Source organism: Entelurus aequoreus, linkage group LG21 (assembly GCF_033978785.1).
Source record: "Entelurus aequoreus isolate RoL-2023_Sb linkage group LG21, RoL_Eaeq_v1.1, whole genome shotgun sequence".
In the NCBI taxonomy this organism is placed as follows: Eukaryota; Metazoa; Chordata; class Actinopteri; order Syngnathiformes; family Syngnathidae; genus Entelurus; species Entelurus aequoreus.
The window spans coordinates 19,971,513-19,999,413 of NC_084751.1; the positions used below are offsets into that span (position 1 = coordinate 19,971,513).

General features: G+C 37.3%; 1 protein-coding gene across 2 annotated transcripts in view; it reads right to left on the reverse strand.

Annotated features, from left to right (window-relative positions):
- LOC133638482 (matrix metalloproteinase-17-like) overlaps positions 1-27,901 on the reverse strand; it is a 308,014-nt gene that overhangs the window by 196,280 nt on the left and 83,833 nt on the right. The window lies entirely within an intron of this gene.

Below are 27,901 nucleotides of genomic sequence, written 5' to 3' on the forward strand. Positions count from 1 at the left end.
AGGCTTTCGCGGGGGATTCTGACTATTTTGGACTGATCGTAGTCGATCAACAGCAATCGTTCTGCCACACAATACCTCAATGCTTACGAGGGGAAATTACACTTCAATGACTGTTGTTGGCTTTGACAGTTAGGATTGCTCGTTTGCATCAAAACATTTGTTTTTAATCACCACAATAGGGCGAAACCATCCTTGCCCAGTATAAATATTTGGTGTTTTGGCACCAGCCGCTGGACTAGATCTGACCAATCTAAGACCCTGTCTACATTAAGCCGGATAACTCCTAAAACAAATAATTACTTGGGCCTAAGCCCCATATCAGCCACACTAACCCATCGTTTAAGGTTCCACCCCGTGGATAATTTTTTACACGGGTAATTGCGCCGTGTATTTCTTGAATCTCCAGCTCTTAGTTGTGTATAGAATCATCGATCGTTTACAAACTGAGTTCGGAGAGGAAGTGACGCCAGAAAGACCGCGCCACACACAGGAAGTGACGTCAGAAAGAATGCGCCATAGCCATCTTCATAACAACCGGTTTCGTAACTCAGAGCTAACCACTGAAAACATAGAGGCTAGTCATCCAGACATGCCCATGTTTCTCCTTTTACATGTATAGACTCTTGTGGAAATCACACATGAATACCTTAAGAGAAGGAAATGCGCAATTGCAGCTATTTCGGGTACGACACTTCTCAGACGGCAAGAGAACTTTTGAATGTCCAGGTCAGCTGTGATTCTACTTACCGAAAAAATGTGTCCATTTATCGAAGGAGATACAACGAGAATGCAGGCTCCCATGAATGTGATATAAAAGGTAGCGTGTGCTTGGCCGACGAGGTAAGACTACGGAAAAAAGCGAATGCATTTGGACTGGCAAAGCAGACTGTATCAGTTATTGTCCGCCATGTATGTCGCGGACTCAACGTCTAGGTCCAGTTACCAAAACTCACCAAAAACGAATGACCAATGAAGGTGAAGGCAAAAGAGTAAGGAGTGTCCTGACCAGATATCTAGATCCCTAGATTGATTGATGTAAAATGTTCTTTATCACATTGTTTACGTGTCTAATAGAGATTTGATTAATTTATGATGGCTCAGGTGTGATTCAAATTTAATTTAAATTTAAGAACTTGCACACGAAGCAACACTGGAGATGACTATTACGTGCGCATTTTTCGCACATGCGTATTAGGTCGCGTTGCGCCGGCGGACGGAGGGAGGAGGGAGTCTTAATTGGTGGCATTGTTGTGTGTGCACACGTATAAGTTTAGGTGGGATTTACCCTGGACAACCTTATCTGGCTTAGTGTAAACGGGGCCTAAGTCTATGAGCAAGAACTGATGAAGCCTACTCAGATGAGAGGCGAAACGTCCTCTAAGATGAACCAAACAGTCCAGTTGCGATCCATTGAATGCCCTGAGATGACAATGACCTGGATGAAAGAGAACATTCATAGACAAACATGTTCGTAGTTTTTATTTCTTGTTTAGCACTTAGCATTAGTGCTACTAGTTGGATCTGCTTATCACCCAGCTTCTAAAAGGTGTAACTCTTGGTTCACAAGAAGTCTGCCCTGTTTAGTAATTGTTGTTAACGGAAATAGCGAACATTGTGATGCGTCTGTGAAATTAATACGCTGACGTATGTTTAACATGAGAAAGATGCATGTTATTATGAATGTGATTGTTACTACAAATTAGAATGCATAAAAGAATGTAAGGATTGTGAATAAAAACAATTATAGAAAAGCTATGCAGTTGATTAAAAGAGAGGGATGAATTGAACATTTTTTGGGAAGAGTTTTAACGGCACTCTAAACCTTTTTTACAGTGCACCACAACACCTTCCATCCGAAAATATGGAAAGTGTCTTTCATCTCACGACATTTACCAGATTTAATTTACAGCAAAATTGCCCTGTGGTAGAGCTGTGCTGGCTGCTGCTTGTTATATGTGAGCATGTGGCCATGAAGACCACATGAAAGTGAGCTTTCCTCCCGTGGTGAAAAAGGCTAGCATTGTTTATTTTTCTTTGTTCAATATATTATGCTTTTCTCTTCTTTTTAACCCCTCCTCAAATGAGGGGTTAAGCCATAAAAAAAAAAAAATATATCCTTGGCCTGGGGATTGCGGAGAGCCACACAGGCTGGCACATGGGAAAGCTCATCTCGAAGAAAGGAAAAAGTAGATGGCAGAGTTTAAACAAACAGAAAGAAGCCATGAATGAGGTAAGAGAAGACGCGGCTCAAAGCCGAGGCAAACGGCAGAACTCCATCAATACGAGTCAGGTTTTGGGGGTTTATTTTCCTCTTCCACAGATTCAAAACAAAAATGTACACTTTATGTTTCAAAGGACCATGATTTAGTATTTTCTATGTTAAAGGGGAACTGCACTTTTTTTTTAAATCGTTCACAATCATTATGAGACACAAGAACACGTCTTTTTTTTTGTTAGGATTTTAAAGATAACAAAAATGCTTTAAAAATGTGGCTAATGGCATTCACCGTTGTAGCCTTCAAAACCCTACAGCAGGGGTCCCCAAACTTTTTGACTCGGGGGCCGCATTGGGTTAAAACCCATTGGGCCGGGCTGTATATATATAAATATATATATGTTAGATATATATAGCGCACTTTCCGCGCGCGCGATGATGTCACGTTATCGATGAGAAAATGCATTTTTAGACAATATGATTTGCCTGAGCGGCTAGGAGACACCATGAGCAGCAAGCGGTACAAAGTGGATAAGAAAAGACAGAAAAAAATAATTTTTATTTGTATTTTTTTTATTTGTATTTTATTTTTTAATACTTGGGACTTCACGCGGGCCTGATTTTGGATGCTGGCGGGCCGAATCCGGCCTGCGGGCCGTAGTTTGGGGACCCCTGCCCTACAGCAACATTTGATATACACACGGCAAGAATAAATATAATGTAGTAACAGACGCGATCATAACAATATATAATATGTTCAATATTTACCGTATGTTGATCATTTCCAGGACTGATTTCTGTTTCCACTGTGTCTGACTTCTGGCAACAATTTGTGTTCCTACTTCCGGAATGAAGAATGAAACCTGCGTGTGTGTTCTAATCATGGCAGACTTGGTAACAAACAACAAATATGACTACTTTTGGACAAATGGGGATTCATAACCTTATCTTTTTTAACCAGAATGAACGGAGGATGAACTGCTGCTTCTAGAAGCGAGCACGAAGAAGAGGGTGAGACGTTGGAGCAGACAGAAGTGAAAGTGGAACTTGGAGACAAGCTATTTCAACATAAATGGATTGCTCAACTAAAATCAACAGGAAACATCCCCGGCCACCTGGACCAGGCGAACAACTGTACATCGAGTGAGTCACTTTAATATCGACCATGATACACGCAGTACGTCATGCGTGTTATATTGTATATATTATATAAAAATATAATATAATATAATAATATATCAGTATATATTATATACTGTACATCCATCCATCCATTTTCTACCGATTATTCCCTTCAGGGTCGCGGGGGGCGCTGGAGCCTATCTCAGCTACAATTGGGCGGAAGGCGGGGTACACCCTGGACAAGTCGCCACCTCATCACAAGGCCAACACAGAGAGACACCGTATATATGATATGTAAATATTACATATATGTTATATTTTATATTGCTACTATGGTACATTTTTAGTCTACTTCAGGGGTCACCAACCTTTTTGAAATCAAGAGCTACTTCTTGGGTACTGATTAATGCGAAGGGCTACCAGTTTGATACACACTTAAATAAATTGCCAGAAATAGCCAATTTGCTCAATTTACCTTTAACTCTATGTTATTATTAATAATTAATTATATTTATCATTGTGGAAACACTGATCATCTTAATGATTTCTCACAATAAATATATATAGAAACAGATAAATATCAATATGCAACACTTTATTTTTATATTTTCTCTAAGTGCACATTTTTCAAATTGAACATTTTCAAATGATCACTTCTAAGACAGTCTTGTGAAATCTCAATATCCCATTTTAACTAGCTAGCCACTAACATTTTTTAACAAATCATGAATTACTTTGCACCATGTTTGTACAAATAACTCATGTAAAATATAAAAGTCAACTCTCAAATTTTTAAATAAATCATGTCACACTTTGAACTGGACACCAAATCTGTTATCTGTTTCTTTGTCAGTTAGTGAAGACCAAGTCTTTAAAATATTTTCTTGGATTTTCAAATTCTATTTGAGTTTTGTCTCTCTTAGAATTAAAAATGTCGAGCAAAGCGAGACCAGCTTGCTAGTAAATAAATAAAATTTAAAAAATAGAGGCAGCTCACTGGTAAGTGCTGCTATTTGAGCTATTTTTAGAACAGGCCAGCGGGCTACTCATCTGGTCCTTACGGGCTACCTGGTGCCCGCGGGCACCGCGTTGGTGACCCCTGGTCTACTTTATACCTGCATTATCCTTTCCATCCTTACCCTTTCCATTCTTTGTAACTGAGCTACGGTGTGGGACAATTTCCCTGTGGATCAATAAAGTTTGTGTAAGTCTAAGTGTTATTACAACTCCAGTGCATACACTGTCTGGCTAGCTGTGTGCAAACAAAACAAATGCGGGCTAATACTTTACGGATACTGTAATATGATTGTTCATGTTTTTTAGTTAGGACAGATTGGTGTTTTTTTGATTGATTGATTGATTATTAGTAGCTTGCACAGTACAGTACATATTCCGTACAATTGACCACTAAATGGTAACACCCGAATAAGTTTTTCAACTTGTTTAAGTCGGGGTCCACGTAAAACAATCCATGGTACAAATATATACTATCAGCATAATACAGTCATTACACAAGTTAATCATCAGAGTATATACATCGAATTATTGACATTATTTACAATCCGGGGGATGGGATGTGGGGGGTTCGGACGGGGGGTTAGATTTGGTTGATATCAGCACTCATGTCATCAACAATTGCATCATCAGAGAAATGGACATTGAAACAGTGCAGGTCTGACTTCGTAGGATATGTACAACGAGCAGTGAACATAGTGAGCTCAGAAAGCATCCGGGGAGGTGGGATGTGGTGGGGGAGGGTGTTAGTCAAGGGTTGAAGATGCCTGGAGCAATGTTCCCTCTAATTTTTCATGTGTGTGAGCAAACGCACAAACTCCCTGAGCATTCAGTGGAGCACATGTGAGCGACATCAGACGTGCACACTGTGGCTACACTAGCGTCACACCTGTCCCAAATCTGACATCATAACAATTTAAATGTTTCATTAAAATAATTTTCTGATATAAGTGATTTTGCCCCCTTACGATGACAATAACAAAAAAACATGTTTTTCATGACCTATGTGCTAGTATTGTATGTCTGGCTGCGGGTCCTGCCTTTAAAAGAAATGTTACCCCTTTCAGAGATTACATTTAGTTCCTGTAACTTTCTGTCTGTAAAATACATCTTTTTATTAGCATTTATGAAATCTAGTGACAATATTTCATGAATAATATCCTTAGATCAGGGGTCACCGCGGGCACCAGGTCGCCCGTAAGGACCAGATGAGTCGCCCGCGGGCCTGTTCTAAAAAAAAAAAAAAAAAAAACATTAAAAAAAACAAAAAAAAAAAAACTTTTTTTTTTTTTTTTAAATTAAATCTACATAGAAAAAACACGAGATACACTTTCAATCAGTGCATCAACCCAAACAACCTCCCCCATGCACACTCATCCACACCCACTCACACAAAAGGGGTTATTTCTTTCTGCTACCAATATTCTGGTTCCCACAACATAGACAACACATCTGCAAGGGACACAGTCCCTGAAGCACACATGATTGTATAGGCTGCTGGTCCACTAACATTTTCATTAATTACTATTTTTTATGTAATTATTTTTATATTGTTTTACTTTCTTTTTTATCCAAGAAAATGTTTTTTATTTATTTATCTTATTTTATTTTATTTTTAAAAAAAGGGCCTTATCTTCAACAGACCAGGTTGTCAATGAAATTAGATTTGTTTAAAGGGTTTTTTAAACCAGGCCCAGTCCAGATAATGTCCAAGTCGGACTCAGCAACACACACCTTCATTCATGTACACAGAAAAAAATTAGGGAACACAACAGATTGCATATAATTTATAAACAAAATTACATTTTCAAAATAAGCATTTATGTACAGTCCAGATTATGTCCAGGTCACTCAAATTAGGGAACACAACAACAGATATCATATAATCTATAAACATAATTATACTTTCAAAATAAGCCTTTGAGGACTTCTCATCTTTTTTTTAATGTTTTTTTGGCATCATTATCGTTTTCAACCATGTAACTTTCTAAAGTTAGAAAATACTGAATACATGTTTTAAAGAAAGTAATACTAAGTGAATATCTGTTTTTGGCCTTAAAAATAAACATTTTACCAAGTACTATAATTAAATTGACTAAATCATGGTTGTCAATGAACTCTCCTAAAATAACAGAAACCACATTAAGCTTCATAAACAAACCAATCCTTAAACACATTTTTTCAACTTCCACCCAAAACAAAGACACAATATGACAATACCAAAACAAATGCAGGGTGGATTCAGGCTCCTGACAACAAAATCGGCAATCATCTGACTCTGTCATATTTCATAATTTTAACATTTTCCCTGTGGGTAAGAAGTTATAAATAATTTCAATTTGAAAATAACGATTTTGCACATCGATAGTGGTTTTATAGATTAGTTTGAATATGGCATCCCATGGCAACGGGCAGTCAAAAAAGTCCTCCCATTTTCCATTTGTGTTGTATGAGGCAGCCTTCAAAGATTTCTTTATTAAATAAAAATTATATATTTTTCTATTTATTTTAGTTCCTTTTTGCCAACTAGAATTTCTTATTAGAGGTTTACAAACTAATAACTTAGTAGTTCCATATTTAATTATTTGTTTCCATCTTTTCCCAATTACTCCAGTTAGTTGATAAAATGAAAAGCTTGAGCAAGCATCACCATACATAGCTCTAAATTCATCATACTTCATAATTTTACCATTCTCATTGATAATATCATTGACAAAAATGATTCCTCTTTCAAACATATTTTTCCAAAAGAAAGGCTTTCCATCTATTACAATATTAGAGTTCATCCATATTAACTGCTGCAAAGTATCGTCTTTTTTTTCTGGCACATAAAATTGAAAACACCACTATGAGTGGATTGTTTCCTTCATGACATGTTTCCCAGCAGGGAGGGGATCACTTGTAAAAAAGGATACAATTTCTTTTGATACAGTACATGTTTTTTGTCCAACAGGACATTTGTGTACCACTCAATGTTTAAATACATATTTGAAACAATTGATGCTTTTAAAGACAGACACATAGCTTCAAGGTTGAGAAGTTCCGGCCCCCATATTCATACTCTTTGTACAAAACCTTTCTTTTAATCTTTTCTGGTTTGCCGTTCCAGACAAAATCGAAGACCCTCCGCTCATAAATCTTAAAAAAGTTTTGTGATGGAGCTGGTAATGACAAAAACAAATAAATAAATTGAAGAATAATTAACGAGTTGGCAATAGACATTTTACCATACAAGGTTAGGGATTTCCCTTTCCATAATTGCATAATTTTGTCCAGCTTTCTTAGTCGATTATCATAATTTACTGAGCCTAGATCTTCCAGATTTTCTGGGACAACAACACCAAGTATGTAAACTGGTCCATCTGTCCACAAAACAGGCACTTTGCATTCCATTCGAAAGGACGTTCCCTTTAGATTTCCGATCCTTAACATTTTACATTTATCATAATTAAGCTTAAGGCCAGATTGCTGTGAAAATATGTCCAAAAGATTAAGAAGGTTCCGCAAACAATGAGGAAAAATCTTATCTTTGTGAATCAGCCTTTTCTGACATGATCTTCATCAAGAACAAACACAGAACACGCCTCACTGATGCACATCTGCAAGACTCACTCAGAGTTGCAGTGTCAAGTTACACACCAGAGTACAACACACTAGTTAACAGCATGCAATGCCAGGCTTCCCACTAACTGACAAAGAAACAGATAACAGATTTGGTGTCCAGTTCAAAGTGTGACATGATTTAAAATTTTGAGAGTTTACTTTTGTATTTTACATGAGTTATTATTTGTACAAACATGGTGCAAAGTAATTCATGATTTGTTAAAAAATGTTAGTGGCTATCTAGTTAAAATGGGATATTGTGATTTCACAAGACTGTCTTAGAAGTGATCATTTGAAAATGTTCAATTTGAAAAATGTGCACTTAGAGAAAATATAAAAATAAAGTGTTGCATATTGATATTTATCTGTTTCTATATATATTTATTGTGAGAAATCATTAAGATGATCAGTGTTTCCACAAAGATAAATATCATTAATTATTAATAATAACAGAGTTAAAGGTAAATTGAGCAAATTGGCTACTTCTGGCAATTTATTTAAGTGTGTATCTAACTGGTAGCCCTTCGCAGTAATCAGTACCCAAGAAGTAGCCCTTGGTTTCAAAAAGGTTGGTGACCCCTGCCTTAGATTAACATTCTTAATAAATGGCAGTAAAATAAGCACACATCTGATTGTGGAGTCAGACTCAGAGTGTTGCAACCTGGCATTTACACATTGTGTGGCGTTGGGGTTGTCCGACTTTTTTTGTGGCCATAAACGCAGCACTGGCTAAGTGCCATGAGTGCGTGTGTTGGTGCAGGTGAGCGAGCGAGCGGCTTCTGTTGAAACGACGGATGACAAAGTTGGTTTAAGCCTGGTTTGTATGGCAGAAAATTACCAGTTTTTATAGATACAAGTTTTTTTACTCATGTTTTTGGTGTGGTTACAAACAGTTTTGCTCAATAAAGTGATTGATGAAATTCCTGTCCGTAAAGTGTCTCGACAGACGATAATTTAACTGTGTTGACAAAGATTGTTTTATTCATTGGGGCCACTCTTGTTGTCACCTGTCACTCAGAGTTGCATTGCAAAATCATACAGAATAAATTGTAATGTGTTTATTTTGTTTATAGTTCAGATGGGAATTTTGATTTCCTGTGCGGCATTAATTTGCAGTGCGCTGAGGACGCGTGAGCGGTGCGCAATTGCGCAGGCGCGCAATTGCGCAGGCGCGCACCTTAGAGGGAACGTTGGCCTGGAAGTGTTCTTTTAGAGCGGTTTTAAAGGAGGATAGAGATGCACTTTATTTTACACCTGTTGGGAGTGCATTCCATATTGATGTGGCATAGAAGGAGAATGAGTTAAGACCTGTGTCTAATCGCATTGTGTTGTGCATTACAAACTCAAACGCGTTTCGTGTTGCCGTAGAAGCTTGCTTATCTCTTGCCGTAGTTAGCTTATTACGGCTGGTACCGCAGCATGTCGATGTGTTATTACGATAGAAAAATAGTTCCTCAGTGTTTGCTCTTACAACAGTGTCGCTACAGCTTGGTTATTACACGGGTTAGGGAACGTAAATAAAGTATTGTTGACGGTTTTTGAATGCATTATTAAAGTGATTTAGCAGTAACTGCTTGGCACTCAGCATCAAGGGTTGGAATTGGGGGTTAAATCACCAAAATGATTCCCGAGCGCGGCCACCGCTGGTGCTCACTGCTCCCTTTAACCTCCCAGGGGGTGTAACAAGGGGATGGGTCAAATGCAGAGAGTAATTTCATCACACCTAGTGTGTGTGTGACTATCAGTGGTACTTTAACTTTAAAATTGATTTCTCCCATTGGCTGCATTGTATTACACCCTGGCGTCCTGCACTGCACTCTAATCTTTCACTCTCACTTTCCTCATCCACACATCTTTCATCGTCGCTCAAATTAATGGGGTAAACGTCGCTTTCTCGGTCCGAATCGCTCTCGCTGCTGGTGTAAACAATGTGCAGATGTGAGGAGCTCTTCAACCTGTGACGTCACGCTACTTCCGGGACAGGCAAGGCTTTTTTATCAGCGACCAAAAGTTGCGAACTTTATCGTCGATGTTCTCTACTAAATCCTTTCAGCAAAAACATGGCAATATCGCGAAATTATCAAGTATGACACAGAATGGATCTGATATCCCCGTTTAAATAAGAAAATCTCATTTCAGTAGGCCTTTAATGTTTCAATGTATTTTAAACATTATGTCCCACCCTCTTAAGTCTTCTTGTACGTAATGGCGTAACTACGCATGCACGTAACAGATGCTCGCACATTAGCTTTAGGTTTTGTTAGCTAATGAGAGCAATTTGGCTAGCTAGCGTTAGCCGTCATTGAATGTATATTCTATCATAACAACAACATGACTGCAAATTGTTCGTTGCTTCTCTTTGACTGCTTTTGTATGTGTGCCTGCGTGTTGACAAGACCGGGTGAGTGACTGTCGTAACTCTGTAATTCTGTTAATAATGTGTTCTGTTAAACCAATGGTAACATAAGCTAGCCTGTGGGGTTATTTGAATATTTGTTTCCTTAAAAAATGAAACTGTGAGCAAGTTGCAAACATCCCTTTTAACTGCATGTAAATTTGTTCAGTGCTTTTGCTTCGTAAATTCTGCTATGCATCATTCAGCAGTAGACTTCACAAAGAATGGCATCTCTGTGTGCATTTCAATCTTGTTCGTCAAACTAAATGAGGGGAAAATGTGGCGTTTATGAGAGTTGTTTTATGATATGGGAGAGGCTCCGAACGACTTCATCAACTTAAGTCAGCAAATTGTCTCTTCTGTTCTGTGTCCAATGTGGGAGCTGGAATATGTAAAAGCCTTTTATGACTCAGTGCTCGGTTCAATGAAAGCCAGCGGAACTTATATAATCGTGTTTTCATACAGAGAGGGCTTTGAGGCTTCTTCCTTTATGGTGTGAAATTTGATTTCTGAAGTCGGAAATTGGGTGTCTTACTGCAAAATTGATAGAACTCTGTACGGCAAAAACTCCAAGGTGGTATAGGTAGGCAATTTTGACAAAGACCAACACAAACCTGCTGAGTCACAGAATGACTGTAATGCGATCGCTTCTTGCCGGTTGTATATGATAAACTATATTAGGGATGGGAATCTTACAACAACTCACGATTCCATTCTGATTTTTTGGGGTGACAATTTGATTCGGACCCGATTCCCGATTGGTAGGTCGTGAGTTCAAAGCCCGAGTCATACCAAAGACTATAAAAATGGGACCCGTTACCTCCCTGCTTGGCACTCATCATCAAGGGTTGGAATTGGGGGTTAAATCACCAAAATGATTCCCGAGCATGGCCACCACTGCTGCTCACTCCTCCCTTCACCTCCGAGGGGGTGGAACAAGGGGATGTGTTATGTCTTAGACGGGGGAAGGAGACGGCACAACAGCGGAAGTACAAACTCAATGTATTGAGTGATTTATGATTACGTAGGGTGTGTATGCTACTATGTGTTTCAATGTAAACTATGTGCTGGAATTAACATATGAAGATACCGTAAGGGGTGTTGTCATGCGTGTTGAATGGTGGCGTCCAAATCCAGAGGGAGAAGGCAAAGAAGTCCGGGGGTCCAAGCGTGGTCGTAGTGCAGGAGAGAGCGTCCAAAGTCCAGGCAATGTGTCGGGTAATCAGGAGGGTAATCAGGGTTCAGGGGAATATGGCAGCAGGAGCTGAGACAGGTATGCAAGCAAAGCAACGTTCCGACGAGGAGTAGTCAGCGGCGAGGCTCTTTATCCTGTCGTCCGTAATCACTGCCAGGTGTCTTGAATAATAACGACTGCGGCGGCATGCGGGTGCGGTCTGCGCAGCGCGTGTGGGGGCGTGTCTGGACGTACTCAGGGTGGAGCTGCTGAGTGCTCCTGCAGACGAGGGAGAAACGGACTGTGCGTGTGTCGTAACAGGATGGGTCAAATGCAGAGGGTCATGTCACCACACCTAGTGTGTGTGTGACTATCAGTGGTACTTTAACTTTAATAAAACATTTTCAAAACAGGACACAGGTTACAAAAGCTCCTCTTGGTTTCTGATGTATACACGTTTGTTTTTTTAAAATCGATTTTTTAAAATTATTACTTAATTTATAATCTGAATAAAAAAGAATCACAATTCAGATGTTAATCGATTTTTGGACCAATTCTAATAAATAAATAGAGATTCCACGATAATCCACAAAGTCAAAACCAACGACACTCTCAATTAAAGAGACTGATCAGCCTCTTACATTAATTGTTTAAAAACGGGTCCATTCTTTTGTTAAATGGATGTTGATTTTTTATTTTTCTCTCAGAAATACTATCCAAAAAGAAAACTGCAATTTTTGGAGGGAATTGTGCCTCATACAGTGTCATTTTGACTACGCCTGCACCTCATGGTTCACCAGTATCCCCAAGCCACTAAAAACGAAACCGCAAAACTTCCCAAAACAAGCTGGTGAGACTCCTGCTCAACCTCCCAAACAGGACTCACCTAACTCAAGCCCACTTTACCAAATTGGGATGGCTTAGAGTTGAGGAAACAGTACACCGAATTGCAATGTGCCTGGTATTCAAAATACTCAGAGAAACTGTCCCCTAGTACCTGTCGAACTATTTCACCAGAGCAAGTGATGCTCACAGGTACTACACGAGAGGGAGTTCCTCAGACCTCGTCCCCCCCAAATTCAAGACTCTCATGGGAAAAAATGCATTCTACTATTTTGCCACCACCCAGTGGAATGCACTACCAACAAACCTTAAAATTTGAACTTCTCTACTAAATTTTAAAACTGCCATGGCTCAGCTCAACCTCTACCTGATCTGGACCAAAATTGATCCCCAGCAACTTTCCAAAGCATCAAACAGGTTTATATGTGGTTATAGTGTATATATATATTTTCTCATTCGGTTTTGCACACACTTGGAGTCAACATGTGCATAGTCATGTACATAGTGTATATACCCCCCCACCCCCCATTTTTTGTACATATTGTTTTTCAAATCACCTGACATGTATACTGTGTATATGTACATCATTTATCCATTTTTTGTACATAATTTTTATGTACATGTTACAGGTTCTATATATTTTATTATTGAATGTATCAAATGTGATGACTATATAATGGACCACAATGGAAACAAGCCTTTTGGCTTTTTGTGCCATCCATTTGCCTTTTTAAAGCATTACATGGATTCAATTCTTTAAGATGTCAATAAACTTCTCAATCAATCAATCAATATCATCCACAATCCTTTAGTGAAAGAAGTATTTCCCTTTTCTGTGTGTTCAAAATAGTCGGCTAACAATGCGGGTCATGGGGATTCACCTATTCCAAATTTTGGAGAGGTATCAGTCTGAATGACGTGCTAGCTGACACAAGTTGTGACTCGGGCTGAGCGATATGGCTGAAAACTCTATCAAGATAGTTTTTTTTTTTTTGATAGATATCGCCAATAATTATATTTTTATGACCTAAGGAAAATATGGACCGGGAGAAAAATATATTAAATATAATTTTTTGTATTTCAAATGTAACTTTCCTCTGATTTATAATCCCCTCAGCGATCAAGGTAGAAAAGAAATATCAACACAACCGTAGAAAACAATCAATGTAAACACAATTCTAAAATCACAATAAACACTGGACAACAACCTCTTTAAATTCAAGAAATAAATTAGTTATTAAAAAAAAGGAATACATAAGAAATGCTTAGTAAAGTTTAACAAAATAGTGCAAAGTGTTAAAATGTACACAGAGAAACCAGAGAAGATTTTTTTTTGCAGGTTTTTCTGCCAAGAAGTTACGTGGTCTGTGTAACATTTAATGTTGTCTGTTATTCTTATTTATAGATGAAAATTAATGTATGCTATGCAGTAATTATTATTCATATATTACATTAAAATTAGATTTTAATGTAGCACATATTGTGTTATTCGTTGAATGTATGTGCACTTTAGTTCCTACCTGTTGTTTCCGTACATCCAAACTGAGAATGGATGATGGTTGAAAAGAAAAGATGAGTGCAGTGGAGGACTATGGTCCATTTGAAAAAATCCAAAAAGCTGCCCTACTGTCAACTTTTCCTGATTTATCAACAATTTAGTCACTCTTTGCAGCACTCATTTTTAGTTTCTCTTCTCACTCCATGCAGAGAATCAACAGTGAGACAGCAAGATGGCATAACCAAACTTGATACTGTTACGCGATTGGCTGTTTAGCGTGTCCCTCCCATTGCTCACTGACTACTTGCTGTTTTGCTATCTTACGAGACAGTGAGTGCCTTTCACCATGCAACCAACCATGCTTCATTCTTTACGATTTCTTCCGACCAAAAAATATTTATAATTACATATCGAACATTTTATTGCACAATTTTGTATTGATATAGTTTATGTGTCTATCGCAATATATATTGATATTGTTTTATCAATATATACCCAAGTTGTGACCCCGGCTGGACCACTATCCTATGCACAGCTGTCGACGTCTCTGTGTAACTGACCTGGCCGAGCCTGAAGAAGACCCACCCACGACTATCTGTTGGCTTCCTGATGGACTGGACTCCCTCATTATATATTAATTCAAGAATTCAATAAATATACCCACTCAACATCCATCGCCAGGGCTATACACTTAACTTTTTCACTAGGAGCACCGGTGCTACTAGTTGAAAAAAATGATTAGCACAGAAAACATTATGAAATGTCTTATATATCACTATTTCATTTATTAACACTCAAACAACGTACACATGTGCACTAATTCATACAAACACAATAAGGCCTACTGCAACCCTCAATTAAACATAGAGAACATCCCTAAACTGTGCTAGCACTGTCACTAACACCAGCAGAGGTAGGTGCATGGCGGGGTACAACATATTCACTTGCTCCGAGCGGAGTCAAGTGTAAAATGTAATTACACTTGTATTAAGATAATTGTATTTATTTAACAGAAAATAACAGAAATGGAACATAAGAATGTATTTAACGCTCAAATCTTAACATTAAGAATGTAATGAGAACTGCTATAGTACAGAGTTACATGATTTAAATACACAAAGTTGTAAACATGAATTGTTGGCAATTGCAGTACATAACTTTGTACTTTTAATATTATGTTCAATAACCTTGTAACTATTTTCTGTTCCATCATTCAAATTTATTGTGTACATTTTACCCATGTAGGTCTACTATTTACTTAGACCAGGGATTCTCAAACTGTGGTTCATGTACCACTATTGGTACACGGGCTCCATCAGTCATCAACAATTGAGAACAGAGAAATGGATATTGAAACAGTGTAGGTCTGACTTGGTAGGATATGTACAGCAAGTAGTGGACATAAAGATAGAGAGAGAGAGAGAGAGAGAGAGAGAGAGAGAGAGAGAGAGAGAGAGAGAGAGAGAGAGAGAGAGAGAGAGAGAGAGAGAGAGAGAGAGAGAGAGAGAGAGATCAGAAGGCATAAGAAAAAGTATCTACATTTGATTATTAACAATCCGGGGAGGGTGTTAGTTTAGGGTTGAAGTTGCCTGGAGGTGTACTTTTATTACGGTTTTGAAGGAGGATAGAGATGCCCTTTCTTTTATACCTGTTGGGAGCGCATTCCACATTGATGTGGCATAGAAAGAGAATGAGTTAAGACCTTTGTTAGATCGGAATCTGGGTTTAACGTGGTTAGTGGAGCTTTTTATGCTTCGGTTGATGAATAAATAAAGAACTACACCGAGAAGAAGCTGCCATCTATGACTGTTGTCTCTTGTGAATGTTTTGAAGGTATGTAGCGTTATTGTTTTCACATTTGCAATCTTTTCGTAAGTATTTTAGCCTAACGTTAGCTAGTGTGGCTAGCTGGCTAATGATACAATCTAATTATATAAATTACGCAGAAACTGGGGAATTTTCTCTGGCCCTACCTGAACGAGTCAGCATCTGAAATCTCTCACTCTGGAGGGCTAGATTCATACCCCCTACCCCTTGTTATGTCCACTACCCCTACATGCAAAGTGTCATTGGGACACCACTACCAGGGTTTCCCCTACATTGTGTGCAATGCCACAGCAAGACTACTGCCGCTACACCTTCAAATAATTTGTTATTTTTTTTTACATAAAAACAAATCTAAGTGATGTATTGTATGAATGGATATACCGTTCATCAGGGGTGCCCACACTTTTTCAGCAGGCAAGCTACTTTTCAAATGACAAAGTCTAGGTGATCCTCATACACACACACACACACACACACATAGACTTGTGTTATTTAGCTTAGGCTAAATAATTATTTGTTTAAGGGGTTAAACGACATAGTGTAGACATGGCCTAAGACACTTGTGATTAATGGCTAGATAAATGCATTTTGATTGATTGATTATGTTTTCCTTTCCACTCTATCGCAACCTCCAAATGATTAAGCTGAGAATTATTATTATATATTGTAAATTTGGAATGTTATAAATTTATCTCCATCTGCTTCCAATTAACACCCAGAATAAATGGCTCGCCTATAATCAGAGCATTTACAGTTGTGTTTTCGCATTAAATCTTAGCTATCTTTATATCTAGTCTGCTATTGAAAATGATGCGTAATTCTATATAGCTGATAGGAAATATTTTATTGTCCACGCCTCCTACGTAATAATAGGAGGATGGATTTGAAAGTCACTATGCTGCAAACAGATGGCAAACCCCCGCCTGCTGGAGCACTCAATCACCTCATTACACAAGTACTTTCATGAAATGAGCCCACAATGAAACACGCAACTGCCTTGTTTTAAGGTTACCGGACGTGCTCGCTTTCACACCTAGTTTTCGCTTGCGGGGCTATATCATCGTTTAAATACAAAATTAAATTATAGTGCATGCATGGGTAAGGGAGTTGGGGGTCCACGTGAAGCAACAAAGTGTGCTTTGAGTGTGTGTCTCAGTGTCTCAAGAGCAAGTGTGTGACAGAGAGGATTAAAATATGGCTGGTAAATGAATCATTTAATCCCCAGCTTAGAGACAGCTGGTTCTACAGAGAGCTGAGACAGAACTCCTGTCTGTTTACTGAGGCGCTGGGGGAGACAACAAGAATCAGACGGACAGCAAAGGAGGGAGGAAATGCGAAAGAAAGGCTCTGCTTCTCCTTGATCTTTAACCCTGAGTGGCCTGGAGGTGTCTGCTTAATGGAGCCTGCCAATTGTTCAGACCTTTTACATACAGAGCCAAGAGAAGGTTGCAAGGGGGGTTGTTCGTGGAAGGAACTGGGGTAATTGGAAGAGACTCGCAGCAATGTGATATAATGCCTGTAGGTAAGTTGGTGAGAACATAGACCACTCTGTTTTGACAGGTTTTACATTCTTCACCAAAGCAGAGGTCTTGTAAGTGAAAAACAATGACCTTTGATCTAAAACAGAAGTTTTTAACTGGGGGCAGAGGGCCCGAGGAAATCTGTAGAAATACGACAGGGGGCGGGGGGTGGTTGGGTTGTTAAGTTTTGGGCAAAAGTTGTTTCTTGCAATTATTTGTCTTTAAGTAGACATTAAAGGGGAATTGCACTTTTTTGGGGAATTCTGCCTATCGTTCACAATCATCATGGAATACACTTTTTTTAATGCATTCTAACTCGTAAATAAAAGTAAATAAAAGTCTGCTTACAGTTTAGCCAATGGGAGGTCCACTATTCCGCCCTTAAAACCTAATAACCATTCAAAAACCGCCAGCAATACTAAATTTGCATTCCGTGACTTGAATATTAACCAAGTATTAGTGATATTGTTATTATAATCACTAACACAGACAAACTAGCTTGTGTGCCATTGTTGACATGATCGACTGATCAGCTGCTTCCTTGTTTCCTTGCTTGTCAAACTATATTCTAGATAATAAATCATGCCTCTCACTTGAAAAGCAGAAGGATGTGGACGTATTCCGACAAATTGGTACACTTTGACAGCCAACTTATGGCGAGAAAGACACAAACAGACGGTTAGTTCCACCCCCCTTGTTTTTGCGAGGGTTATGAGACATTTTTAATCTAAATGGGAATATATGAACATCGCAGCAGTCAGGATCCTAATGACAGCGAACATTGTACAGTAAGTGATTTTTTTATTATGTCTTTTGGCTCTCATGAAGTCTGCAGTGAGTGATAAATAATCATTCATGTTGGAAAAAAAGCGAACGCCGTGATGCGTTTTTTAAATGAATGCGCCGCGTATGCTTAAAATTATCAATATCTATATATATATATATATATATCTATATATATATATATATATATCTATAGATATATATATATATATATAGATATATATATATATATATATATATATATATATATATATATATATATAGATATATATATATATATATATATATATATATATGTATATATGTATATACGTATATATATATATATATATATACTGTATATATACATATATATATATATATATATATACATATATATATATATATATATATATATATATATATATATATATATATATATATATATATATATATGTATATATATATGTATATATATATACATATATATATACATATGTATATATATATATACATATATATACATACATAAATACATACATACATACATACATACATACATACATACATACATACATACATATATATATTTATATATATATACATAGACTTACAGCATGCATGTAAAACCTTAATGGAGGTGTTTGGATGTTTTTAAAGGCTTTTTAGAGCGTCTCGCATAGGCTCCATTGTAAGCTGACTTTTGATTGCAATTATGTAATATTTAGAATGCATTTTAAAAAAAAATACATTTGTTGTCTTGTGTTTTATAAATATTGGGAACGGTATGCAAAATTCCAAAAGAAGTGCAGTTCCCCATTAACATGAATCTATAACTATGTTTACACTGCAGGCCAAAGTGGACTAAATGTGATTTTTTTCAAAATCTGATTTTTTTTTCCAGCTGGCTGTTTAGTTTACAAGTAAAAGTCTGGTTTTTTTCATCAGACTCTGGTATACGTGCGCACAGGCCCCAATGTGGCCCCAAAGTGGCCTCAACAACACTTGTGTGCGCAGTTTGTTACTGTGAAAGCAAAGGATGTTGACTGGATTCCGTAAATGAACAAGGAATTCGCTACCACACGAGAAAACATGGACGCCACAGATCAGAGTGTTAGGAAGTAGTTAGGCGATGGAAAACAATTGTACATCCACACGCACATTCATTATACAAACATATTGTATACACATACTGTACATATACATTCACTGTAAAAACATACATATACACATACTGTACATATACACTCACTGTACAAACACACACATACTACACATATACATTCACTGTACAAACACACACATACATATACTGTACGTATAAATTCACTGTACAAACACACATATACACATACTGTACATATACATTCACTGTACAAACACACACATACATATACTGTACGTATAAATTCACTGTACAAACACACATATACACATACTGTACATATACATTCACTGTTCAAACACACATACTGTATACACATACTGTACATATACATTCGCTGTACACACATATACACATACTGTACATATACATTCACTGTACAAGCACACATATACACATACTGTACATATACAAGTACATATGCACACATACACTCATGCACATAATCACGTTTCATCAAACATATATTAACGTTGTTGCCCTAGGGTAAACTGGGTATAACACATGGCACACTGACAAAGTTTAACCTATTGTTACTATAACAATCTACAAGGTTATTGTAGTTTGCTTCTCTTTCTTCCCCTCCATTTTTCTGCATTCTTTTGTATCTCAGGTTATCATTACGTATATGTATTGTTGCATTTGAACAATTGTATTGTTGATAACAAAGGTAAAGTATTGGTATTGTTTATTATCAATAGCACTACTTCTATTGGTATCATATTGCTCCATTTTTAGTGTAATAATGCTCATGGTCATTTCTGTATTTTTTATTGTTTTTAATTTTCGCTAACTGCTAATTTGCTATTACTTTTACCATCATATTTGTACATGTCGTATTTGCTGATGTTGCTCTGTTGTTGTTGTTGTTGTTGTTGTTGTGTTTGCTGTTGTTGTTTTTGTCTCTCTGTCTAATCCCCCTCTTGTCCCCACAATTCCCCCTTCTGTCTTCCTTTTTCTCTCTTTCTATCCCCTCCTGCTCCGGCCCGGCTGCACCAAATGATAATATAAATACATTTAATAAAGTCAAAATACAAGTAAGGCAACAAGAGAAGTATCCTACACTTCTCTTTTGTAAAGTAAATCTGAACAGCCGATATGGGCATCTACATCTGCTATATGATTTGCCCGAGAAGCTGGGCAGGACATTATTTAAAAAAAAAAGAACAAAAAAAAGAAAAAAAAAAAAAAGGTAAACAATTGCAGGAGGAAGAAGGAAAATTGCAAAAAGGAAAGTGATCGCGCCGTGAAAAAATGTTGGTAGCTCAACCAAAGATGAAGTAAAAGTCAAAAACAGGTTGCAATGCTGTTTAGATTGCAGTGACATTTGAAAAGATCTGATTCCAAACGGATTTGGAAAACCTCCTGATGTGGCCCAACTCTGAAAAAAACAGAGTTGGTGTCCAGTGAAAACATAGCGCAAGCTCAATATTGGTGTGACATAGGGCTGCAACTAATGATTATTTTAATAGCCGACTAATAAGAGACAATTTTTTCGATTAGTCGACTGGTCACACGATTATTGCTTTTGATCTGCTTTACATGTTAGAGTATGACCTTCAGTCTGTGACTTGATTTTAACCTATTATTGTACATTAAACGGTGACAAAATAAACACAAATCACTAAGAAACAAATGGTTTCACTGTATGAAAAAAATATATAATCACTGTAAAAAAGAAATCAACAGTCTTCAAGGGCAAGACGCCCTGTAAACATGACTATTAGTGCAAAAAGTATTTGTATCGAGTACTCACAGGGTTATTTAGCTGAATATATGAATCTTAAGAAATACAAATGTAAATATGAACATTACTAAGGAATGATCAAGTAAAACGTTATTAAGCGACCAGTCGACAATAACAAATCGTAGTCAGTGAATTTTTATAATGAACTATGACTTCCTTTTTTTTTTTAGATAGACAGACAGATAGATGGATAGATAGATAGATAGATAGATAGATAGATAGATAGATAGATAGATAGATAGATAGATAGATAGATAGATAGATAGATAGATAGATAGATAGATAGATAGATAGATAGATAGATAGATAGATAGATAGATAGTACTTTATTGATTCCTTCAGGAGAGTTCCCTCGGGAAAATTAAAATTCCAGCAGCAGTGTACGGAATTGAGATCGAATTTAAAAAGTAAAAAGTAAATAATGGGGGCATAAATGGAAATAAAATAGAAAATATGATAATAAGAATAAAAATAAAAAGCAACTAAGAATAAACATATAACAGTAAAAATTATGAGAAATGATGCAGTAGTGACCATGTTATGAAAAGGTATTGCACTGTTATTGCACTGTTAATTACACTGTTTTTGTTGCAGTTTATTTCAGTATTGTTATTGTTTTGCATCCCCTGTCATCCTAGTACCCCCCTCACCTCCAGAGAGGAGTTGTACAGTCTGATGGCATGTGGGACAAAGGAGTTTTTTAGTCTATTAGTCCTGAATTATTGGTAATTATTGGTCATTATTGAATTACCATGTTGTTTTTGTTATGTGGATAGCCAAAATGAGTGGGTTTGCTTTGGACCCCCAAATGATTAAACACTTCCCTGTGGACAGATCAGATTCAACACAAGTCAATGGCATATGGAAACACTTGTTTACCCAACCAAAATGCACCCATGGTAAATCTCAGTTGTTTCACCTAAGAGTCCCTTGAGGATACTGTACTGTAGCTGTTAATCGATAATTAAAAGCATAGCCACAAAACCCCAAAAGGAGCAAAACAAATGTGCCGTTAATCCTTCTGATGCAGTTGAACTGAGCTCTTGTGAGGTTAATTGTGTCTGTTATCGAAATGCAAGATTTTACGTGACTTTATTCCTAGAAAATGATGGTCAGATGCCAAACTGTACGACGTGTGGGGCTTTTGACTTCAGAGGTTCAATAAATACGTGAAAGTTCTTTAACCACCTGATGGTCCCGCCACAGGCAGTCTCAAACATAAGACACATACACACAGGATACAAGTTGCGAGTGAAGGACACTTTGACCTTACGCCTAAGCCTCAGCTGCCCGCAGCAGTTCACCCTCGACACCCCGTGCTCATTTTTAGCCCTTCCCGATGCTTCAGTGAAAGGCTCAACAAGAATGGTTGCATCCTGAAAGTCAAGTGGGCAGATGGTATCAGGAGCCTGTCCAAAAATCCCTACATTAGTAGTCCACAAAGATCACAATGGCTACTATGTACTGTAGATAGTAATGACAGGCTATAAAAATACTGATTTATAAATGTAAGTGAGGACTCTATCATTTTAAACAGCAGGACAGGGGGAGTCCATATATTTTTTCCACAAGTGTTACCATATCTGAGTTATTGTATAGAAATATGGCAAAATAACTACAAATGTGCACTTCATTCACTAACTGTGTTACAAAAAAGATCAATTAGAATAATAAATAATGTTGGATATAGAGAACATACAAACCTTTTATTTATTGAATCACAATTATTGAAATTCAACCATTTGGTGCATTTGCAAACAGCTAAAATTATGTATAAAGCAAACTATAACCTGCTACCCAAGAATGTGCAACAATTCCTCTCAACAAAAGAGGAGAAATATAACCTTAGAGGAAAATCTAATTTAAAACATTTGTATGCACATACAACACTTAAAATCTTTAGTATATCAGTATGTGGAATTAAATTATGGAAGGGATTAACCAGAGTAATGAAACACAGCACTAATATGATTCAGTTTAAGAGACTGTTCAAACTACGAGTGTTCACAAAGTACACAGAACAAGAATTATGATGAACCTTTTTTGTTTTTTTGTTATTGAGACAAAGATGTAATGTATTTAAAATGTGTTTGCTTACTATGGTATATAATTTATTTATTATTAATTTGTCCACTGTTCTGTTACAGAGAACAAGGAAATTGGATAAAGTTGCAATGGTATGAAAAGGGGTAAGATTAAATAAGCTCTGCGTCTTCCTACTCCTTTTCGGACGTGCTGTAATGAAACAATTGGAATTGTGTGATGCATTACATTGTATCGTATGCATGTTCGAAATAAACTGAAACTGAACTGAACTGAAAAAACAACCCCATGGCAATTAAGTGCTAGTTTGAAATTGTAAATAACACAAGATGTATTCCATAGTATGTTGCTGTAAGTCCCACCCATTTCAGGGGTTAATATTGGGGGTGTAACGATTCGTTTTCAACAATGATTCAATTTGATTCAGAATTTGTGGTTGCCGATATGATATCATTGTTTTAAAAACAATACGATCCAAAACAATTCAATGAGTTGAAATCGATTCAGTAACTTTTTAACAAAAAAAAATCAAATCAAGCAGCATGACTGTGAAATAAATAGTGGAGACTGGACACAGCAGGTGAAGTTTCTTATGTTCCTGTTGTTGCTTCTGAGGGAATTATATATAAATGAATTATGGATACGCACAAGCAAGTAAATAATGAATGACCAATAAATTCACATCTTGTTTGAGATCTCTGCATCTTTGAGACTTTTGTGATTTAGGTCTATATCAATAAACATTGATTGATTGATTGATTGATTGATTGATTGATTGATTGATTGATTTGAATAAAGTGCAACCAACACTTTAGGTTGAATTAATAAGAGGAAACCTTTTCTGCTCTCATTTTCAATATTCAAAACATTTTCAATGAAACTACACTAACCAACATGTTAACAGTAATTTACCTGCTACATTTGTTGTTGTTTTTCCACAAAAAAATAATATAATATTATAAAAAATAAAGTGCAACAAACATCTCTGCAGATTGAATCAGCAGCAGATTTACCTGAAAAATTAAATGCAACCAAATATGTTTGGATTAAATTAGCAGTGGTTTGACATGCTACTAGTGTTGTCCCAATACCAATATTTTGGTAGTTTACCAAAATTATTTTGATACTTGTTGGTACTTTTCTAAATAAAGGGGACCACAAAAAAATGTCATTATTGGCTTTATTTTTTAACATAAAGTCTTATGGCACATTAAACATATGTTTCTTATTGCAATTTAGTCCTTAAATAAAATAGTGAACATACAAGACAACTTGTCTTTTATTAGTAAGTAAGCAAACAAAGGCTCCTAATTTATATGCAGTAACCTATGGTGTCATTTTCCATTCTATTATTTTGTCAAAATTATTAAGGACAAGTGGTAGAAAATGAATTATTAATCTACTTGTTCATTTACTGTTAATATCTGCTTCCTTTCTCTTTTAACATGTTCTATCTACACATCTGTTAAAATGTAATAACCACTTATTCTTCTGCTGTTTGATACCTTACATTATTTTGGATGATACCACACATTTAGGTATCGATCCGATACCAAGTAGCTACAGGATCATACATTGGTCATATTCAAAGTCCTCGTGTGACATATTTCTTGAGTTTATAAACATGATATACATAAAAAAAAACTAAAGAAGATGTTGTGATGCCAAAAAATATCGACGTAATCATAGTAGTATCGACTAGATACGCTACTGTACTTGGTATCATTACAGTGGATATCAGGTGTCGATCCACCAATGGGGATGGCGGACCGGTACTTTTCAGAGGCGGTATAGTACTGAATATGATTAATTAGTATTGCCGTACTATACTAATACCGTTATACCATACAACCCTATATGCTACTATTCTTATTTCAATAAACACAGAACATCATAATGACGTAATGAAAGTGACAGGGGAAAAGTTTCTGTTGACACACGGACCAAATGGCCGAGGGTCTAATAAACAAAGTTGGAAACGTAAGTGAAGTCTGACCACATTTTCAGTCATAAATAACTTTTTTGAGTGTTTATTACACTGTTTTTAACCTTCCGTCTTATGACCCTCGGCGTACTTGCTCCGCCGCCACTTCCGTTTTGTCCGTCGCATTCTTTGTGGTTTAAAGTTAATTTATGGCTTTGTTATTGTGTGGCATTGTTTTTATTGGTTGTGGTGGCTTCTGCTATTGTGCTGTTGCTTAAAGTTGTGTTGTAATTAATGATATTGTCTTGTGGCGTTTTAGAGACTTAGACTTCCTTTTATTGTCATTAAATTCTGAACTTTACAGTACAGATAAGAACTACATTTCGTTGCATTAGCTCGTTGTAGTGCAGGATAAAAGAACAATAAGGTGCATATATATAAATAAATAGATTACTGTACAAATAAATATATTGCACTTTTTCATATGCATCCAGGTTTATGGATGTATGTTATATTGTCTTTATATTCCAGCGAGTTAATCCGTTTTTTGGGGGGGAGTTGAGGGAATTATTTTGATGAGTTCAAGAGTCTGATGGCCTGAGCGAAGAAGCTGTTACAGAACCTGGAGGTTCTGCTACGGAGGCTGCGGAACCTCCTTTTAGAGTCCAGCAGTGAAAACAGTCCTTGGTGGGGGTTTGCATTTAGTATTACTTTTCTCGACCACAGTAGCTATAAAGTTAAAGTTAAAGTACCACTGACACACACACACTGGGTGTGGTGAAATTACTCTCTGCGTTTGACCCATCCCCTTGTTCCACCCCCTGGGAGGTGAGGGGAGCAGTGAGCAGCAGCGGTGGCCGCCCTCGGGAATCATTTTGGGGATTTAACCCCCAAATTCCAACACTTGATGCTCAGTGCCAAGCAGGGAGGTAATGGGTCCCATTTTTATAGTCTTTGGTATGACTCGGCCGGGGTTTGAACTCACGACCTACCGATCTCAGGGCGGACACTCTATTGATGACGCTACAGACGGGCAGACAGACTTAACGTTTATCGTCCTTTTCATTAAAAGTGATTAACTTCATATAAAGTCTGCCATTCTTAATTCCATTATTTTCTTTTTTCTAGTATCGATAAAATTGATGTATTGCCTTTTAAATCTTATTACGTTAAAACTTGCCAAGCCCAGATCGATATACTTGAAATTTAGGAATATAAATTGAAATAAACTGCTACAAATAATAGCAAATCTCAAATGGCTCGTTTGGAAAAAGCCAAATTTGCTTAATGAATATCTCCTTTGAATTAAAATTTTTGGCATTTATGGCGATCTGAAAAAATGGTGCCATCAAGGATGAAAAAACTACAATTATGACCCCTTTAACAGAATAATTCCCCTTATTACTTGCAAACACCGAATGCATGACTGGAATAACCTACAATGGAGTGTTTTATGTGCAAAGTGGTCATCCTGCATTGTTTAAATGTCCCAGGCATAGTATAAAGACCAGCTCCAACACTATAAAGCTCTCACTCATGACATCATTATCATCCACCAAAAAGGCTGATTTTATACTTGCTTCAAAGGGAATTCAAGGCAGACAGTAGAAAAGAAGTCATCTCACATTTAAAGATAAACAAACTTAAGGGGGTTGTTGATTCAATTAGGCTGTGCCCGCGTAACTGGAGTTTATTTTAAAAAGGCAGAGGATTCAGTGGCTTCTCTGAGGGAATAAGCCTCTAAACGTTCTTTGAAGTTCTTTGCCTCCGTGGGTGGGAATGTGGCATGGCGGCAGGCCAAAGCCACAAACACATGGATTGAGTAACGCCTGCCCGGTGTCCCTGCTGCTGCATTCGTCCCATAAACCACACACACACACACACACACACACACACACACACACACACACACACACACACACACACACACACACACACACACACACACACACACACACACACACACACACACAAGCACACACACACACACACAAGCACACACACACACACACACACACACACACACACACACACACACACACACACACACACACACACACACACACACACACACACACAGTGCTGCGTGACAGATTCGCACAGCTATCACAAATGCGATCCACTGCCGGAAATAATCCTTATCTTTTAAGTGTATGTCCGAGAGGGTGTTTGTTTCGTTTTTTTACAGTTGAGGTTGCGGAACACTTAATAGTTTATATAAATGACCATCCAAATAAATAATGTATTTCTCTCCTATCACCTTTTATCTGGAGGTTAATTAATTGGTTCATATTTCGTTTACAAGACCTTATGAGAAAGGATATCGGTTGCACAGCATCAACTTCAAACGCTCTGCAAGAATATACGTTCTGCATAGGTTACACGTTATTTATAGGGACACACAGTCTGGCAAAGGGCATGTGTGTGACAACACATACTGAAAAGAGGTCATTTATATACACCCTACAAAGGGTGCATCTTCAGGTAAAATGTCTCTCAAGTGTTAGTAACACGGAGCCTGGCAGAAATTAAATTGTCAACTAGAAAGCAAAGTTAAGTTTATGTAAGCTTACTAGTGTTTAATGTGGTTTTAGGTTGGTTTATAGGAGGTAGAAGAGTATGACGGGAGATAACTCGTAAAAATGTGGAAATCCTTGCTAATTCAGCCGTCACTCAGCCTTATAACAATCACAGCCCACCTCCGCTCTTTCATCGCCTCAGACCAGAGGGATCCTGACATTTCTACCTGGAGCTCAATCCCACGTCAGAACCTCCAGTGTCTTGTCTCCAACATGTCAGACCAACATAATCCCTGCCAGGGCAGAAGCAGAGTCTTATCCTGCTGTTCACATTGAAATATTAATTGTACTCAGCCTCACTGTCTTCCAGTTGCACAGTGGAATCTTCCATTTTCAACACAATCCCAGGGATGCTGGTGGACCCTTGATCTGTTTGATTTTAGAATTTAGATTGTTTTTCAATCCAACAGGCTCTAATGGAAGTAGCGTTGATATTGGTTATGTTCACACTGCAGGTCAATTCTAAATTG